The 17552-nt window shown below is 40.8% G+C and overlaps 1 protein-coding gene across 3 annotated transcripts in view; it reads right to left on the bottom strand.

The window, feature by feature from the left end:
• KLHDC1 (kelch domain containing 1) overlaps positions 1 to 17552 on the bottom strand; it is an 86336-nt gene that overhangs the window by 42295 nt on the left and 26489 nt on the right. The window lies entirely within an intron of this gene.

The following is a 17552-nucleotide window of genomic DNA, read 5'->3' as shown; positions in this document are numbered from 1 at the left end:
TTAAGAACTATCATCTGGAAAAACCAACTTTGGACTAAACTAAGAGGACTCTTCAATCAAGGAACAGTGAAGAAGTCACACCGAGACTGGTAGAAAAAACAGAATTGCGGAGAGGGCTGCCCAGCTCCCTGGAGTGAACGGCAACTGGGAGAGACTTGCGAGGCGGGAAATGAGTTTAGCAGAGAGGGGAGGGTCCTGAGCCCCACGAAAAAAGCCTGCAGGCTCCAGAGCCCAGAAGAGGCATAAGGACAGTAGTTAGCTAGAATCAAGTCAGGATACTGTTTGTGAGAAAGAGACTGATTTCTCAGACCCAGGATTCTTCTTAAAGGGACCGCGCAGAACACCTCTCTCACAACCACTCACCTGGGGCTCTGGGGGACAGGGAGAGAGGAGAGTACCAGAGTAACAGGAAGAGAGTGTAATCTAGGAGGCACAGGGAGAAACATTTTAGGAGACAGCCACCCTAACCCCTGGGACGAGTCACTCCCCAAATGTGAAGTGAATATTTCCCCTGGAAATAGCAATACCAGCAAAGGGAAGCAGGAGAGCAGCCAAACAAGCCCCCCGGCGGCACTCAGAGCAGAGTCGCTTAGAAGGAGGGAGCTTTCGGGTCTACAGTAGTGAGTGTTAGGGTCTGAGCTGCAGCACCCGCACCCCACATGGCTGAGGGCTCGCCGGAGGACAGGCAGCGGCAGGACGCAGAGGCGCGGTTCTGTCAGCAGGGGCGGAAGCCTGCTGGTTGCCACTGGGCTCACATGTGAGTTCAGCCTTGCCCGGCTGGGGAGGAGTAGGCGTACAAAAGCGGTAAAGCCCAGCTGCGGGCTGCCTGTAATCCAGCCTGTGGGAGAAGGGCAGGAACTCCAGAAGAAGTGGAGACCAGCCCTTGAGCAAGAGCGTAGGACCACAGCCTTGCCCCGCCCACGAATTGAAGCTTGTGGCCTGACTTGGGAGCCAGCTTCTCCTTCAGGGGCGGAGCCAAAAGCCCAAAATAGGCGGAGTTTCACTACTGAGCTGAGTGTGGGCACACAGTCCTGCCCAGCCGGTAGAGCCAAGGCTAGCAGCCATTCCACAAGCAGGCTCCTCCTGCAAGGGCAGAGCAAAAGCCCAGAAACAGGCAGAAACCCGCAGCTGAGCAAAGGTGCTCCCCATTGCCCTCAGGGCCAAGCATAACACCACCCACGGGGGCAAGGCAAAGGCCAAGGCCACCAAGGCTTGTGGACCTGAGCACGTGATCACAGCCACTCCCGTGAAGGAGAGGTGGAAACCACAGCAACAGCCCCAATGGGCAGGCACCGGCAACGCCCAAACCCAAAAACACTAGGCAGCAACAGAAGAGGGGATGGCAGGCCTGCAGACAGACCATACCTAGGGAACAAAGGCCATACCCAGTAGACTCCAGTGGCCAAACTCTTCTTTTCCACAGAGAAAATGTGAAGGCAAAAAAATGCAACAAAAATGAACCAAGAGAAATCCCCAGAAAAGGACCTAAATGAATCAGATATAACCAAATTACCAGATGCAGAGTATAAAATAACGATTGTTAGGATGCTCAAAGATATTACAACAACAATACATGGTCTTTACGAACACATAAATAAAGAGACAGCAAATATAAAATAGGACACTGAAATAATAAAAAAGAATCAGTCAGAAATGACAAATACAATATCTGAAATAAACACAATGGAAGGAATTAAAAGCAGGATCGATGAAGCGGAGAATCGATCAGCAACCTAGAGGACATGATAAATAAAGGCACGGAAGCAGAGCAGAAAAAAGAAAAGAGACTCAAAAAGTCTAAGAAAACTCTAAGACAGCTCTGCGACAACATGAAGAGAAATAACATCCATATCATAGGGGTTCTTGAAGAAGAGAAAGAACAAGAGATAGAGATTTTGTTCAAGCATATCATAGCTGAAAACTTCCCTCAATTAAGGCAGAAAAACATCTCACATGTTCAGGAAGCACAGAGAACTCCATTAAGAAGAAATCCAAAGAAATCAACACCAAGACATACCATAATTAAAATACCAAAGCTAAGTGATAAAGAGAAAATATTAAAAGCTGCTAGAGAAAAAAAGACTATCAACTAAAAAGGAGCCCCCATAAGGATAACTTCTGAATTCTCAACAGAAACACTTGAGGCCAGAAGGGAATGGCAAGAAATATTCAAAGTAATGCAGAACAAGAGCCTACAACCAAGACTACTTTATCCAGCAAGGCTATCATTTAAAATTGAAAGAGAAATAAAAAGCTTTACAGTAAAAAAAACAAAACAAAAAAACCTCAAGCAATTCACTACAACCAAACCAAGGCTGCAAGAAATGCTGAGACCTGTTGTAAACAGATCAAAGGAGGAAAAGAATATAACAAAAGAGGAGTACAGTTTTAAAGAATAAAATGGCAATAAACAACTACATATCAATAATAACTTTAAATGTAAATGGATTAAATGATCCAATCAAAAGACATAGGGTAGCTGCGTGGATAAGAAAACAGGATCCATACATATGCTGTCTACAAGAGACACACCTTAAATCAAAAGATGCACATAGACTGAAGATAAAGGGATGGAAAAAAATATTTCACGCAAATGGAAATGAAAAAAAAGATGGGGTAGAGATACTTATATCAGACAAAATGGACTTTAAAACAAAGACTATAGTTAGAGATAAAGAAGGTCACTACATAATGATAAAGGGAGCAATCCAAAAGGAAGATATAACCGTTATAAATATCTACGCACCTAATATAGGAGCACCTAAATATATAAAGCAGACTTTGATGGATTTAAAGGGCAAGATCAACAGCATACTATAATAGTAGAAGATTTCAATATCCCATTAACATCATTAGATAGATCCTCAAGAAAGAAAATTAACAAATAAAAAGTAGACTTAAAGGACATATTAGATCACCTCGATTTAATAGTATCTTCAGAACTTTTCACCCTAAAACAGCAGAATATACATTCTTTTCAAGCGCTCATGGTACATTCTCTAGAATAGACCGCATGTTAGGGCACAAAAGCGGTCTCAACAAATTTAAAAAGATTAAAATCATATCAAGGACTGTCTCTGATCAAAATGGTATTAAACTAGAAATCAACCACAACAGAAAAACTGAAAAATACTCAAACACCTGAAAACTAAATAGCATGTTATTAAATAATGAATGGGTAAACAATGATATCAAAGAAGAAATTTAAAAATTCCTAGAAACAAATGATAATGAGCATACATCAACTCAAAATTTATGGGACACAGCAAAAGCAGTCCTGAGAGGGAAGTTTATAGCATTACAGGCATACCTCAAGAAGCTAGAAAAAGCTCAAATAAACAACTTGACCCTACATCTTAAAGAACTATAAAAAGAACAGCAAGTAAAGCCCAGAGCTAGTAGAAGGAAGGAAATAATAAAGATCAGAGCAGAAATAAATGATATAGAGCCTAAAGAAACAATAGAGAGGATCAATGAAACCAGGAGCTGGTTCTTTGAAAAGATAACCAAGATCGATGAACCTTTAACTAGACTCACCAAAATAAAGAGAGAGAGGACTCAAATAAATAAAATTAGAAATGAGAGTGGAGAAATAACAACTGACACAACAGAAATACAAAATATTGTAAGAAAATACTATGAAGAACTGTACGCAAAAAAACTAGACAACTTAGATGAAATGGACAAATTCCTTGAAACATATAATCTTCCAAAAATCAATCTGGAAGAATCAGAAAACCTAAATAGACCAATTACACCAAATAAGATTGAAACAGTTATCAAAAACCCCCCAAAAAAGCCTGACCAGGTGGTGGCGCAGTGGATAGAGCGTCGGACTGGGATGCGGAATGACCCAGGTTCGAGAACCCCAAGGTCGCCAGCTTGAGCGCGGGCTCATCTGGCTTGAGCAAAGAGCTCACCAGCTTGGACCCAAGGTCACTGGCTCCATCAGGGGGTTACTCGGTCTGCTGAAGGCCCACGGTGAAGGCACATGTGAGAAAGCAATCAATGAACAACTAAGAAGTCGCAACGCGCAACGAGAAACTGATGATTGATGCTTCTCATCTCTCTCCATTCATGTCTGTCTGTCCCTGTCTATCTCTGCCTCTGTAAAAAAAAAAAAAAAAAAAAAAAAAGATGCTCACTCCCATAAAAAAAAAAAAAAAAAACTCCCAAAAAAGAAAAGTCTGGGGCCTGATGGCTTCACAAGTGAATTCTACAAATATTCAAAAAAGAACCAACTCCTATCCTTCCCAAGCTATTTCAAAAAATTCAAGAGGATGGAAAACTTCCAAGCTCCTTTTATGAGGCAAGCATAATTCTGATTCCAAAACCAGGCAAAGACAACACAAAAAAAGAAAATTATAGGCAAATATCCCTGATGAATTTAGATGCAAAAATCCTCAACAAAATATTAGCAAATCGAATCCAGCAATATATGAAAAAAATCATAAACCATGATCAAGTGGGATTTATTCTTGGGAGGCAAGGCTGGTACAATATTCGCAAATCAATCAATGTGATTCATCACATAAACAAAAGAAAGGAGAAAAACCACATAATAATTTCAATAGATGAAGAAAAAGCATTTGATAAAATCCAGCACCCATTCATGATCAAAACTCTCAGCAAACTGGGAATACAGGGAACATACCTCAACATGGTAAAGGCCATCTATGACAAACACACAGCCAATATCATACTCAATGGGCAAAAATTAAAAGCAATCCCCTTAAGATCAGGAACAAGGCAGGGGTGCCCCCTTTCACCACTCTTATGCAACATAGTTATGGAAGTCCTAGCCACAGCAATCAGACAAGAAAAAGAAATAAAAGGCATCCAAATTGGAAAAGAAGAAGTAAAACTATCATTATTTGCAGATGATATGATATTGTATATAGAAAACTCTAAAGTCACAGTCAAAAAACTACTAGACCTGATGAATGAATTCAGCAAGGTGGCAGGATATAAAATCAATACTCAGAAATCGGAGGCATTTTTATACACTAACAATGAACTGTCAGAAAAGAGAAATTAAGGAATCAATCCGCTTTACCATTGCAACCAAAAAAATAAAGTACCTAGGAATAAATTTAACCCGGGAGATTAAGGACTTGTACTCAGAAAATTATAAAATATTGATAAAAATAATCAGGGAAGATATAAACAAATGGAGGCATATACCGTGCTCATGGTTAGGAAGAATAAATATCATTAAAATGTCTATATTACCCAAAGCAATTTATAAATTCAATGCAATACCGATTAAAATACCAATGACTTACTTCAAAGATATAGAACACATATTCCAAAAATGTATATGGAACCAAAAGAGAACACGAATAGCCTCAGCAATCTTGAAAAGGAAGAATAAAGCGGGAGGTATCACACTTCCAGATATCAAGTTATATTATAAGGCCACTGTATACAAAACAGCCTGGTACTGGCATAAGAACAGGCAGATAGATCAATGGAACAGAACTGAGAACCCAGAAATAAACCCACACTTTTATGGACAACTGATACTTGACAAAGGAGGTAAAAGCATACATTGGAGTAAAGACAGCCTCTTCAACAAATGGTGTTGGGAAAATTGGATAGCTACCTGAAAATAAATGAAACTAGATCACCAACTTACACCATTCACAAAAATAAACTCAAAATGGATAAAAGACTTAAATGTAAGGCATGAAACCATAAGCATCTTAGAAGAAAATATAGGCAGTAAGCTCTCTGACATCTCTCACAGCAAGATATTTGCTGATTTGTCTCCACGGGCAAGTGAAACAAAAGACGATAAACAAATGGGACTATATCAAACTAAAAAGCTTCTGCACAGCTAAAGACAATAAGAACAGAATAAAAAGACAAACTACACAATGGGAGAATATATTTGACAATGCGTCTGATAAGGGGTTAATAACCAAAATTTATAAAGAACTTGTAAAACTTAATACCAGGAAGACAAACAATCCAATCCAAAAATGGGAAAAAGAAATGAATAGACACTTCTCCAAAGAGGATATACAGATGGCCAATAGGCATATGAAAAAATGCTCAACATTACTAATCATTAGAGAAATGCAAATTAAAACCACAATGAGATATCACCTCACACCAGCCAGAATGGCGCTCATCAATAAAACAACACAGAATGAGTGCTGGCTAGGATGTGGAGCAAAGGGAACCCTCCTGCACTGCTGGTGGGAAAGCAGACTGGTGCAGCCACTGTGGAAAACAGTATGGAGATTCCTCAAGAAATTAAAAGTCGAACTGCCTTTTGACCCAGCTATACCACTGTTAGGAATATACCCCAAGAACACCATAGCACTGTTTGAAAAGAAGAAATGCACCCCCATGTTTATGGCAGCATTGTTCACAATAGCAAAGATCTGGAAACAGCCCAAGTGTCCGTCAGAGGACGAGTGGAGTAAAAAGTTTTGGTATATATATACTATGGGATACCACTCAGCCATAAGAAATGATGACATCAGATCTTTTACAACAACATGGATGGACCTTGATAACATTATACTGAGCGAAATAAATAAATCAGAAAAACTAAGAACTATATGATTCCATACATAAATGGGACATAAAAATGAGACTCAGAGACATGGACAACAGTGTTGGGGTTACAGGGTGGGGGGGAGGAGATGGAGGGTGTTGGGTGACGGGAGGGGCACAAAGAAAACCAGTTAGAAGACAATTTTATCAATGTCACCCCATTAAAATTAATTTTAAATAAAAGAATTTGTCTCACAGCTAATTCAGGCAGTTAGAAGAATAGTATAAGGATACTAATTCTGCTTCTCAAGCCACATCCTGCAAATGGGGCCCCAAGAAAATTGGTGATTTGGCTCCTCTGACTTTGCCAATTGGATTTTAAAAAAATAGGTCAGGAACGCCCTGAAATGAAACTAACAATACATGAGCATAAATTTAAAGGATTTTAGGCCTGACCTGTGGTGGCGCAGTGGATAAAACGTTGACCTGGAAATGCTGAGGTCACCGGTTCGAAACTCTGGACTTGCCTGGTCAAGGCACATATGGGAGTTGATGCTTCCAGCTCCTCCCCCCCCCCCCCCGCTTCTGTCTCTCCTCTGTCTCTCCCTTTCCTCTCTAAAATGAATTAAAAAAAAATTTAAAGGATTTTTAGATACTGAAGCTGATGTATCTGTTATTGCTAAGCTACATTGGCCTCCTTCCTGGCCCACTCATGCAGCAGCCTCAGAATTACAAGGTATAGGGAAGAGTAAATGCCCTCAACAAAGTTCTAGTTTTCTACATTGGGAAGATTAAGAAGGTCATTCTGGATTTTTTAAGCCTTATGTGCTCCCTGGATGGCCAGTTAATTTGTGGGGTACAGATGTTTTGAAAAATATGGGAGCGTTGCTTGTCAGTCCTAATGGTTTAGTCAGTACTCAGATGCTTGATCGGGGATTTTTGCCCACCAATGGACTAGAGAAAGAACAGCGAGAATTCTAACTCCCATAGATGTGGCACCCAATACCAGAAGGTGTGGATTAGGATATCAAAATTTAGCATAGAGGCCTTGGTAGCTCCTGCTACCTCAATAATGCATTTGTAGAACCAATTACTTGGAAATCAGATAATCCTGTATGGGTAGACCAACGGCCCCTTTCTCAGGAGAAACTTAGGGCAGCTGCTCAATTGGTACAAGAGCAGCTACAGCTTGGGCACATTGAACCATCTAATAGCCCATGAAATACACTTCCATATTTTGATCTTGTTGCCTCCTGGATTATCAAGGGGCATAGGTGACCCTTACAGTTTATTGGTTTTGAGCCTCAAAATTATTGTTGTTCCTTTTTACAAAAGATCAACAACAATGGCTCTGGGAAACTTCCACTAAATGGCAAATCGCTCTTGCAAATCAATGGACAACTTTATACTGAAACTGTCAACTTAAAATCAGCTCAAAGACTAGAATTATATGCCATTATCATGGCTTTTCAACATTTCCCATATTCCCCCTTTAATCTATATACAGACAGCAAATATTTACTTATGGTGTTTCCACTATAAAGACTGCGGTCTTAGGGACAAATGCTGATGAACTATTTCAGCACTTCCTCCTTCAAAGACTTGTATGTCAACATAGAGTTCCATGTTTTATAGGACATACTCGAGCTCACTCCATGCTCCCTGGTGCTTTAGCCCTTGTTGATCCAGCTACCCAAAAGAAAATTATTTGGAGCATCCATGACAGATCGAGCAATTCAGTCTCATACTATTCATCACCAGAACGCTGCAGCCCTGTGTAAATAGTTTCAACTTTCTCGGGAAGCAGCATGGCAGATTGGGAAATCCTGTCCAAGGGGTCCTATACTACAATCTGTCCCTTCATTTGGAGTTAACCCTCTAGGACCCCTACCAGGACAACTTTGGCAAATGGATGTTACTCATATACCTTCTTTTGGCAAATAGTCCTATGTCCACGTTACAGTGGATACATATTCTGGATTTATAGTAACCTCTGTCAGAACAGAGAGGCTGCTAAGCATGTTATAGCTCATTGTCTGTCTTCATTGTTCTATTATTGGATTTCCTAAACTGGTTAAACTGACAATGCTTCTGCATATGGAGCAAAAGCATTCACTGTATTTTGTCAAACCTCTCGAATTATGTGTTTTCTTACAATCTTTAAAGTCAAGGTATTATTAGCCTGACCTGTGGTGGCACAGTGGATAAAGTGTCGACCTGGAAATGCTGAGGTCGCCAGTTCGAAACCCTGGGCTTGCCTGGTCAAGGCACATATGGGAGTTGATGCTTCCAGCTCCTCCCCCCTGTCTCTCTCTCCCCCTCTCTCCTCTCTAAAAATGAATAAATAAAATAAAATTTTTAAAAAAGGTATTATTAAAGTGTACCCAGCAAATATTTTAAGGTCAATTTAAAAAAATTTTAAAGGGGGGAGTCATATCCTGGAACTCCTATGGTCTACCATATCATACTTTCTACTTTAAAATTTTTTTTTTTCATTTTAGAGAGGGGAGAGAGAGAGAGAGAGAGAAGGGGGAGGAGCAGGAAACATCAACTCCCATATGTGCCTTGACCAGGCAAGCCAGGGTTTTGAACCGGCAACCTCAGTGTTTCCAGGTTGACGCTTTATCCACTGCGCCACCACAGGTCAGGCCTCTACTTTAAAATTTTTTTAATTTCTTTTGAATGCTGATGAATTGGAGATGCCAAATCTTTTTCTCCTGCAAACCACTACCTTCTTTATTTAATCCAGCTAATAAAACTGTTTTGTCTTTTTCCAAATAGCTCCAGATATATGGAAAAGATTTATATAGGCAAATGGGGATCCTCAAACCCCTCAGCGAGATCTTCTGAGCATGGCTTTTAAGATACCAACAGGCAGGAAAAGCCCAATAGAGATCAGGGGAATTACCAGCTTTTAGGATACACCCTTAAAGGCTCCAACGCCCCAAAGAGATCTCATAGGATGCCATCTGGGTCCTGCTTCAATAGTGGAAAGGAAGGTCATTGAGCTAAAGCCTGCCAGACTTACATGCCTCTGCTGTGAGAAAACAGGGACACTGGAGGGTAGGCTTCCGCCTCGCTCCTCTAAAGGAGGGTTCAGTCTCTTCCAGCCCTGCTCCAGCCACCTATGACCTAACCTTGCCCAAAATGCTGGGGTTTGCCACTGAAGGCTGAAGGTGCCCAGGGCTGTCAGCCCCATCTACGACACTGTGGAAGGGCCTAGGATATTTCTTCCAAGAAGTAGGTAAACTGATCTCATTTGCACAAGGGCCACTTAACTATGTCTTGCCTGAATAGTCAGGTTTTTTATTCTTCCCTTGAAGATCTCTGTTGTGGATGTTGATAGTCCTATTTTCTGCTGCTTTGTTTAATATATAGTGTTTCCTTATTCCTCCTACCTCAATGCCCCACTCATATTTCAGACTGGGACCTACTCCTAATTTAGAGCTCTCTTTCTCCCTTATGCCAACTTCTATTATGAATCTACCTTTGCCACCCAGCTAAGTGTATCCCAAGGTTCTCTTTACCAAGCCACAGTCACAGAGCTCCAGGGAAAAGCAACCTGGTCTCATCTCTTCAGGCAGAGGAGAACAGAAGCTCCATCTCCACACATGCTGCAGATGGCTTTTCCAGTCTACCTGAATCATTACCAGCTAGAAGCAGCGGTCACTGGGACTTGGACATGAGCTGCAAAGTATAGAATTGTGACAACAATTCCAGTGCCATGCGGACTTTTCTTGGATGTGGACTTTTCCTGGACTCCTGCTCCTTGTGACAGCTCCTAACAGACTGAACTGGGGTTTGGTTACATTTTTCAGGGATTTGGCATGGTGTTGGGGCCAATTTGGACTTGGTGAATATGTTAAGGACACTACTCTTTTATGGATTCTTGCTGTATTGGCCAAGAGTTTGCTTAAAGGCTTTAATCACTATAAAGAAAAACTAGAAGACTGGATAAAGAAGATGTGGCACATATACACCATGGTATACTATTCAGCCATAAGAAATGATGACATTGGATCACTTATAACAAAATGGTGGGATCTTGATAACATTATACGGAGTGAAATAAGTAAATCAGAAAAAAACAAGAACTGCATGATTCCATACATTGGTGGGACATAAAAGGAGACTAAGAGACATGGACAAGAGTGTGGTGGTTACGGGGGGTGGGGGGAGGGAAGGAAGGAGAGGGGGAGGGGAAGGGGGAGGGACACAAAGAAAACTAGATAGAAGGTGACGGAGGATAATCTGACTTTGGGTAATGGGTATGCAACAGAATTGAATGACAAAATAACCTGGACATGTTTTCTTTGAATATATGTACCCTGATTTATTGATGTCACCCTATTAAAATTAATAAAAATTTATTTATAAAAAACAAAAAACTGCTATTACCATTAGCATCAAAACAAGTTTATAGGAGAACCTGAACATGGCAGCGGAGTAGACAGACGCACAGACGCCCATCTCTCACCACCAAACTGGAATACAAATCAATTTAGGAAAAATCAGCGTGAAAAATCAACTCTGGACTACAAGAACAGCTCTCAAAAACCAAGGAGCAAAGAAGAAGCCACAACAAACCTAGTAGGGAGCGCTTGAATCTCCCGTGCTAAAAGAAATGGGGGGGGGGGTGAGGCTGAGAGCCCAGAGGGGCTCTGACTCCAGTGGAAAGAGCAGAAAATATTGCTCACAGCCACTTGCCTGGAGACCAGGGAGTGAGGTGTGTTGAAAAGACCAGCTTATCTCCCAAGTGGAAAGGAGAGAGAGAGAGACAGATTGTGAGGGGCTAAGGAATGCAGGAGACGACCTAAAAAAGCTGACTCATCTGTGCTGGAGGCAGCCATAGCTGGAGGAGGGACTGATCCCTCCACAAAACAGTACTGAATTGCTTCCGAATCAGAGATCTCCAGACATCTCTGCAGCTCCAATCAGCACAACAAGACACAGCTGAAAACAAGAAGTGGGAAGGAGGGGCAGTAACTCAGGTCTCCATGGAGATCTGAGATAAACCTCCCCCTACTGAAGCTGAGAAAACACACTGCCCCTAGAGAGATTAGTTGGTGGAAGAGGCCTTCAGAGTCTCAGGTCACACCCACCACATTCCTGGATACAGTTTCAAGGAAGCCCCCTGCTGAGATCAGTAAACAACACTATCACCTGTTAGGAAAACAAATAAATCAAGACTTCAAAGCTGCCCAAATCCTAAAGTGGATTACAAATAATAGCCGATACCAACCCAAGAAGACCTAGAAATAACACAATTGAAAACTGGAGGCAGTCCCTGGCTGGTTGGCTCAGTGGTAGAGCGTTGGACTGGTGTGCAGGAGTCCCGGGTTCGATTCCCGGCCAGGGCACACAGGAGAAGTGCCCATCTTCTTCTCCACCCCTTCCCCTCTCCTTCCTCTCTGTCTCTCTCTTCCCCTCCCACAGCCAAGGCTCCATTGGAGCAAAGATAGCCTGGGCGCTGAGGGTGGCTCTCAGGCCTCTGTCTCAGGTGCTGGAATGGCTCTGGATGCAACGGAGCAACACCCCATAGGGGCAGAGCATCACTCCCTGGTGGGCATGCCGGGTAGATCACGGTCGGGCACATGCGGGAGTCTGTCTCACGGCCTCCCCGTTTCCAGCTTCGGAAAAATGCAAAAAAGAAAAGAAAACTGGAGGCAGACAACACCAAGCCTAGACTCAACCAACAATACAAACAAAACACCCAAACACAGATAATGAGAAGACAAAAAAGTGCAATCCAAATAAAACTACAAGAGAAACCTTCAGGAGATGAACTGAGTGATATGGAAATAATCAAACTTCCAGATGCGGAGTTCAAAATAATGATTGTAAGGATACTTAGAGATCTTAGAACAACAATGGATGGTCATTATGAACACCTAAATAAAGAGATAGCAAGTATAAAAAAGGATATTGAAATATTAAAAAAGAATCAGTCGGAGATGACAAATACAATATCAGAAATAAAGACCACAATGGAAGGAATTAAAAACAGGATGCATAAAGCTGAGGATCGAATCATCGAGTTGAAGGACAACTTGAATGAAGGCAAGAAAGCAGAGAAGAAAAAAGAAAAGAGACTCAAAAAGTTTGAGAAAACTCTTAGAGAGCTCTGTGACAACATGAAGAGAAATAACATCCGCATCATAGGGGTTCCTGAAGAAGAAGAAAAAGAACAAGGGATAGAGACTGTGTTCAATAATATCATAGCTGAAAACTCCCCTAAATTAATGCAGGAGAAACTCTCACAAGTTCAAGAAGCACAGAGGACTCCATTAAAGAGAAACCCAAAGAAACCTACACCAAGAAACATCATAATTAAAATACGAAAGCTAAGTGATAAAGAGAAAATATTAAAAGCTGCAAAAGAAAAAAAAGCTACCACCTACAAAGGAGCCCCCATAAGGATGACATCCAACTTAAACACCTGAGGCCAGAAAGGAATGGCAAGAAATATTCAAAGTAATACAGAACAAAAACCTTCAACCAAGACTACTTTATCCAGCAAGGCTATCGTTTAAAATTGAAGAAGAAATAAAAAGCTTCCCAGACAAAAAACAACTCAAGGAATTCATTACAACCAAACCAATGCTGCAGGAAATGTTAAGGGGCCTGTTGTAAATGGATCAAAGTGGGAAAAGAATATAGCAAAAAGGAATACAGCTTTAAAAAATAAAATGGCAATAAACAACTACATATCAATAATAACTATAAATGTAAATGGATTAAATGATCCAATCAAAAGACATAGGGTAGCTGTGAGGATAAGAAAACAGGACCCGTACATATGCTGTCTATAAGAGACATACCTTAGAACAAAAGATACACATAGATTGAAGGTAAAAGGATGGAAAAAAACATTTCATGCAAATGGAAATGAAAAAAAAAGCTGGGGTAGCAATATTTATATCAGACAAATTGGACTTTAAAACAAAGGATATAGTAAGAGATAAAGAAGGCCACTACATAATGATAAAAGGAGTAATCCAACAGGAAGATATAACTATTATAAATATCTATGCACCTAATATAGGAGCACCTAAATATATAAAGCAGACTTTGATGGATTTAAAGGGCGAGATCAACAGCAATACTATAATAGTAGGGGATTTCAATACCCCACTAACATCACTAGATAGAACCTCAAGAAAGAAAATTAACAAAGAAACAGGAGACTTATTGGACACACTAGATCAACTCGATTTAATAGATGTCTTCAGAACATTTCACCCTAAAGCAGCAGAATATACATTCTTTTCAAGTGCTCATGGTACATTCTCTAGGATAGACCACATATTAGGGCACAAAAGCGGTCTCAACAAATTTAAGAAGATTGAAATCATATCAAGCACTTTCTCCGATCACAACGGCATGAAACTAGAAATGAACCACAACAAAAAAGCTCAAAAAGTCTTAAACACATGGGAACTAAAGAGCAGGTTGTTAAATAACAAATGGATTAAAAATGAGATCAAAGAAGAAAAAAAATTCCTAGAAATGAATGACAATGAGCATATAAGAACTCAAAATTTATGGGACACAGCAAAAGCAGTACTGAGAGGGAAGTTCATAGCACTACAGACACTTTAAGAAGCTAGAAATAGCTCAAATAAACAACTTAATCCTGCATCTAAAAGAACTAGAAAAAGAACAGCAAGTAAAGCCCAAATGTAGTAGAAGGAAGGAAATAATAAAGATCAGAGAAGAAATAAATGATATAGAGGCTAAAGAAACAATACAGAGGATCAACGAAACCAGGAGCTGGTTCTTTGAAAAGGTAAACAAGATTGATGAACCTTTAACTAGAATCACCAAGAAAAAGAGAGAGAGGACTCAAATAAATAAAATTAGAAATGAGAGTGGACCCTGATTTATTAATGTCATCCCATTACCATTAATAAAAATTTATTTAAAAAAAAAAAAAAAAAAAAAGAAATGAGAGTGGAGAAATAACTGACACAACAGAAATACAAAATACTGTAAAAAAATACTATGAAGAACTGTATGCCAAAAAACTAGACAACCTAGATGAAATGGAAAAATTCCTTGAAACATACAACCTTCCAAAAATCAATCTGGAAGAATCAGAAAACCTAAATAGACCAATTACACCAAATGAGATCGAAACACTTATCAAAAAACTCCCAACAGCCTGACCTGTGGTGGCGCAGTGGATAAAGCGTCGACCTGGAAATGCTGAGGTCGCCAGTTCGAAACTCTGGGCTCGCCTGGTCAAGGCACATATGGGAGTTGATACTTCCAGCTCCTCCCCTACTTCTCTCTCTCTGTCTCTCTTTCCTCTGTCTCTCTCTCTCCTCTCTAAAAATGAATAAATAAATAAAATAAAATTAAATTAAATTAAAAAAAAACTCCCAACAAAGAAAAGTCAGGGGCCTGATGGCTTCACAACTGAATTCTACCAAATATTCAGAGAACTAACTCCTATCCTTCTCAAACTATTTCAAAAAATTCAAGAGGAAGGAAGACTTCCAAGCTCCTTTTATGAGGCGAGCTTAATTCTGATTCCAAAACCAGGCAAAGACAACACAAAGAAAGAAACCTATTGGCCAATATCTCTGATGAATATAGATGCTAAAATCCTCAACAAAATATTAGCAAGCCGGATCCAACAATATGTGGAAAAATCATACACCATGATCAAGTGGGATTTATTCTGGGGAGGCAAGGCTGGTACAATATTCGCAAATCAATCAATGTGATTCATCACATAAACAAAAAGAAGGAGAAAAACCATATGATAATTTCAATAGATGTAGAAAAAACATTTGATAAAATCCAGCACCCATTCATGATCAAAACTCTCAGCAAAGTGGGAATACAGGGAACATACCTCAACATGATAAAAGCCATCTATGAGAAACCCACAGCCAACATCATATTCAATGGGCAAAAATTAAAAGCAGGCCCTGGCCGGTTGGCTCAGTGGTAGAGCATCGGCCTGGTGTGCAGAAGTCCCGGGTTCGATTCCCGGCCAGGGCACACAGGAGAAGCGCCCACCTGCTTTTCCACCCCTCCCCCTATCCTTCTTCTCTGTCTCTCTCTTCCCCTCCCGCATCCAAGGCTCCATTGGAGCAAAGATGGCCCAGGCGCTGGGGATGGTTCCTTGGCCTCTGCCCCAGGAGCTAGAGTGGCTCTGGTTGCAACAGAGCAACGCCCCGGAGGGGCAGAGCATCACCCCCTGGTGGGCAGAGCGTCGCCCCCTGGTGGGCGTGCCAGGTGGATCCGGGTCGGGCGCATGCGGGAGTCTGTCTGACTATCTCTCCCTGTTTCCAGCTTCAGAAAAATACAAAAATAAAAATTAAAAAAAAAAATTAAAAGCAATCCCCTTAAGATTAGGAACAAGGCAGGGGTGCCCCCTTTCACCACTCTTATTTAACATAGTCCTGGAAGTTCTAGCCACAGCAATCAGACAAGAAGAAGAACTAAAAGGCATTCAAGTTGAAAAAGAAGAAGTAAAACTATCATTATTTGCAGATGATATGATATTGTATATAGAAAACCCTAAAGTCTCAGTCAAAAAACTACTGGACCTGACAAATGAATTTAGCAAAGTGGCAGGATATAAAATCAATACTCAGAAATCAGAGGCATTTTTATACGCCAACAATGAACAGTCAGGAAGAGAAATTAAGGAAACAATCCCCTTCACTATTACAACCAAAAAAATAAAGTACTTAGGAGTAAACTTAACCAAGAAGACCAAAGACTTGTACTTGGAAAATTACAAAGCATTGATAAAAGAAATCAAGGAAGATACAAACAAGTGGATGCATATACTGTGCTCATGGTTAGGAAGAATAAACATCATTAAAATGTCTATATTACCCAAAGCAATCTATAAATTCAATGCAATACCAATTAAAATACCAATGACATACTTCAAAAATATAAGTCACGCCCTGGCCGGTTGGCTCAGCGGTAGAGCGTCGGCCTAGCGTGCGGAGGACCCAGGTTCGATTCCCGGCCAGGGCACACAGGAGAAGCGCCCATTTGCTTCTCCACCCCTCCGCCGCACTTTCCTCTCTGTCTCTCTCTTCCCCTCCCGCAGCCAAGGCTCCATTGGAGCAAAGATGGCCCGGGCACTGGGGATGGCTCTGTGGCCTCTGCCTCAGGCGCTAGAGTGGCTCTGGTCGCAACATGGCGACACCCAGGATGGGCAGAGCATCGCCCCCTGGTGGGCAGAGCGTCGCCCCATGGTGGGCGTGCCGGATGGATCCCGGTTGGGCGCATGCGGGAGTCTGTCTGACTGTCTCTCCCTGTTTCCAGCTTCAGAAAAATGAAAAAAAAAAATAATAAAATAAGTCACATATTACAAAAATTTATATGGAACCAAAAAAGAACACGAATAGCCTCAGCAATCTTAAAAAAAAGGACTAAAGTGGGAGGTATCACACTTCCTGATATCAAGTTATACTACAAGGCCATTGTACTCAGAACAGCCTGGTACTGGCATAAGAACAGGCATATAGATCAATGGAACAGAACAGAAAACCCAGAAATAAACCCACAGCTCTATGGACAACTGATATTTGACAAAGGAGGTAAGGAAATACAATGGAGTAAAGACAGCTTCTTTAACAAATGGTGTTGGGAAAATTGGACAGCTACCTGCAAAAAAATGAAACTAGATCACCAGCTTACACCACTCACAAAAATGAACTCAAAATGGATAAAAGACTTAAATGTAGACCGTGAAACCATAAGCATCTTAGAAGAAAGCATAGGCAGTAAGCTCTCTGACATCTCTCACAGCAATATATTTGCTGATTTATCTCCACGGGGAAGTGAAATAAAAGACAGGATAAACAAATGGGACTATATCAAACTAAAAAGCTTTTGCACAGCTAAAGACAATAAGAACAGAATAAAAAGACAAACTACACAATGGGAGAACACATTTGACAATATGTCTGATAAGGGGTTAATAACCAAAATTTATAAAGAACTTGTAAATCTCAACACCAGGAAGACAAACAATCCAATCCAAAAATGGGAAAAAGAAATGAACAGAC

The sequence above is a fragment of the Saccopteryx leptura genome, chromosome 6 (genome assembly GCF_036850995.1).
Source record: "Saccopteryx leptura isolate mSacLep1 chromosome 6, mSacLep1_pri_phased_curated, whole genome shotgun sequence".
Lineage (NCBI taxonomy): Eukaryota > Metazoa > Chordata > Mammalia > Chiroptera > Emballonuridae > Saccopteryx > Saccopteryx leptura.
The sequence above is the reverse complement of the archived record's forward strand: the minus strand, read 5'-3'. Positions and strand labels throughout refer to the sequence as shown.